The 3555-nt window shown below is 33.9% G+C and overlaps 1 long non-coding RNA gene across 1 annotated transcript; it reads right to left on the bottom strand.

The window, feature by feature from the left end:
* Nucleotides 1-250: 250 nt before the first annotated feature.
* LOC128219575 (uncharacterized) lies at nucleotides 251-1563 on the bottom strand. The gene is made up of 3 exons (XR_008258585.1): nucleotides 1494-1563; nucleotides 731-873; nucleotides 251-365 (listed from the first exon to the last, which is right to left on the bottom strand). It is a non-coding gene; the product is annotated as an uncharacterized LOC128219575 (long non-coding RNA).
* Between the last annotated feature and the right edge of the window lie 1992 nt (nucleotides 1564-3555).

Below are 3555 nucleotides of genomic sequence, written 5' to 3'. Positions count from 1 at the left end.
AAAGTTTAAAACAAATGAGTGTACTTTTAAACTAAAATATGTGAAAAAACAAGAACACTAAGTGGGCTCGCCCCTCCAAAAATATCAGAGTGAAAGTTCTCAACTAATGTTGTTGTTTTTTAATATTATAATATGTAAACAATCTCTGTGGGTAATTTGATGTATATCTGTTTTATTTTGTCATTGGTATTCTAACAATTAGTTTAATTAACAATAATTCTTCACTCTTCAACATTTGAAGTTTGGTCTGTTCCCATGCTTTGTACTTGAAGTGTGTGCACAGATGATAACTACTCAATGCTGAGTCAATGCTGATTTGGTTTTCATGCCCCTTCAGGTACTTTACCCATCAAGAATGTTTAGTGCTGTAAAGGAAAAAAGTTGTACGTTAAAGCCTTTCTAACTAATTAGTATAGATAATAATACTGCCATACATGTACAAAATAAAATATAAACAGTTTAATATTTCTCGACATTATTTTGAAAAAACAACAACAAGCTGATACATACATGTATATATATAAAGAAAATTATTAAATTTATCAATAAAATTCATCATCATCATCATCATCATCATCATCATCATCATCATCATCATCATCACCACCACCACCACCACCACCACTTGACCACCACCACCACCACCACCACCACCACCACTTGATTATTGAATACAGTAGGTTTATAAAAACAAAAACCAAGTCAAATATGTTTTATATGAAATACTCACATCATCTCGATCAGATGCGACTGCCTTGTGGATGGACATGGCTGTCAAATCCGCTCTCAAGGATCCAACATAGTATTTAATGCAGGCTGGAATTCTTCATAACCCAGTGTTGTTGACTAAGTAATATTCAGTCATTTTCCTGCCTGGAAGAAATTAGACTTCTGATTATCAACCAGCAGAAACTACCACCGTAAAATACAAATGCAAAAGTATTATACATTTTGCACTAATATCTGTTTTAGCCAAGAGTAAGGGTTGGTAGGCACAAATGTGTAGTTGTTGTGCATATGGTTGATAATGATTCACAACAGTATGGGGTTTTAACGAGACCTACACCAAGCCAATGAATGTCAATAGTGTCCTAGCAGATGCGGTTTCAAGCCCCAAACCACATACAACTTTTTTTCACAGGTTAATTTTGAAAATATGCATTTTGCAAACAAATAACGGGTATGTACATGTATTGTGGTATGTTAGAAATAGGTCACGTACCAAAACACATCATTTTTAAACAAAATTTTAAGTCTAATATTTTTCTAAGATAAAACAATCAATTTAAAGATTACATACTCATATTATATCTTAAACGTAAGTTATGTACATAAGTACATATAAAAATATGTAACATGTACATAAGTACATGTAAAATATGAACATGCTGTCTAAACATTTAGCTAATAAAAATGATTTAAGCATTCCAAAGATAAATTATAAAAAACGTTTTTGAACACATCAACGTATAAAACTGCTCAAGGATACTTACATTCAGAGCCCTTTGATACGAATATCCCAGTTCCATGCCGTGTTGACAGTTCGTTTTTTCGAGAGAAAATCTTCTCTTACGCGTATATTTCACTTATAATCCATGTTTAACTGTAATGACTCAAATTGTTAGATATATCGTAATCAACTGTCAGCGTGTACTTTTAGTGTTTATTTATTTTAAACGTATATTCATGAGAAAAACATCACAATGTTTCCAAATCCTACGATGTAGAAATTCCATTATTGACCTATGAATAGTCTGGAAATACTTTCTGTTTCTAAAAATAGCAACATCCGGTACAGGCCGAATACGCCCGATGTTCGTCGCGATCTGTTACGGCGAGTGGCGATATATGTCGATGTTACCCGATGTTTCCCGAGTTGTATTACATGGCTAATACCTTAATTGGAACTTTAATATAACGAACCAGCCCAATAAGTGCATGCAGTGATCGCAACCCCTTTCCTGCAAGTGTTTTTGCAGCTTGAATAAAAGCCACTGGTAAAAACAACACCTAGATAATTCAAAGATCCAACAATTTCAACTTCCTGATTATTATAAAACCATTTATCATTATTGCCCAACCTACCACCTTTCCTAAACACCATAACCTTAGTTTTATCAATGTTAACCGTGAGGATCCATTTATGACAATATGAATATAAACTATTTAAAGAGTTCTGCAAACCATCCTTTGTCTCTGAAACAATAACAGCATCGTCTGCAAATAACAGAAGATATATTGAAATTTGGTCGACAGTAATGTCGTCAATTACATTTTCTTGCAAATGCATTTCAATATCGTTCAAGAAAAGTGAGCAAAATGTCGGAGAGGTTATCTCCCCTTGAAATAAGCCAAGGCTACTGTTGAAAAAAGATGACAATGATCCCAGATTTTTTACACAAAGTTTCACCTCGCTATACATAGATCGAACAATGGACAAAATTTTACCGTCGATTCCCAATTTTATATACTTATACCAAAGCCTACTTCTATCAATGCAATCATAAGCTTTTTTATAATCAATTAAACAGCAAAACAGCTTCTTTTTTTCTTTCAAAATGTTCTTAAATCAACGAATGCAAAATAAAGACAGGATCAACAGTACTATACTTATTTTAAAAACCAAACTGAGCATCTGTTAAAATACTATTTTCTTCAGCCCACAATTTCAGCCTTTCATTTAGTACGATAGTAAATAATTTTGAAAAAAAACAGCTAGAAAGAGTTATCCCCCTGTAATTGTTAGGGTCTGATTGGTTTCCCTTTTTGTAGATTGGAATAACAATACCAGTTGCCCATGATCGAGGGAACGATTTCGTGTTTATCATATGATTAAAAAAGGATTTCAATGGTCTAATAATGTGTGGTACTGATACCTTAAAATACTCATATAAAACGTTGTCAATAGAGGTTGCCTTATTCGAACCTAACTTTTTGATAGCTTTCAAAATGTCATCATCTGAAATAGGCACATCTAATGACTCGAAAGTAGAGTTATGGTCTAAACCAGAATCAAATTCCCCAATAAGATCATTATATTCTTCCTCGCCTCTGAAATCACCACCTGAAATAAGATTACTGAAGAAAGTTTGAAATTCCTCATTAGAAATAGTACCACCATTATTTGCTTCTTTTCCGTTTTTAAATATTTTCCAAAACTCCCTCGGAGACTTCCTTCTTAAATCGTTCATTTTACGACTACGTATAAAGTTGAATGATTTTTTTTACCTCCGACACTGACACTTATAATCTTTTTTTGCCATATACAGCGAAGTTCGATCAGTATCCGAAAATGTAAGGTTAAATTGGCATACAGCGTTTTAATACACGTCATATTTGTGTTTACATTCAGCATCAAACCAATCCTATTTAACTTTTCCGTCTTGGAAATAAAAGACTGGCGTTGGAGATACACGGTTGGCAGCCCGCTTCAACAAAGATTTCTTTAGACGTGCCACGTCGTCTGGGGCACGAGAAGAACTTCTTCCGCAATCGTCATTGCCGGCCGGTTTCACGCGATGTCTGTTTTACCTGCAAAACGTGCATTAAATGTGT

This window comes from Mya arenaria, chromosome 15 (genome assembly GCF_026914265.1).
Source record: "Mya arenaria isolate MELC-2E11 chromosome 15, ASM2691426v1".
Lineage (NCBI taxonomy): Eukaryota > Metazoa > Mollusca > Bivalvia > Myida > Myidae > Mya > Mya arenaria.
Note: the sequence above shows the minus strand (reverse complement) of the source record. Positions and strands in the feature narration are given on the sequence as shown.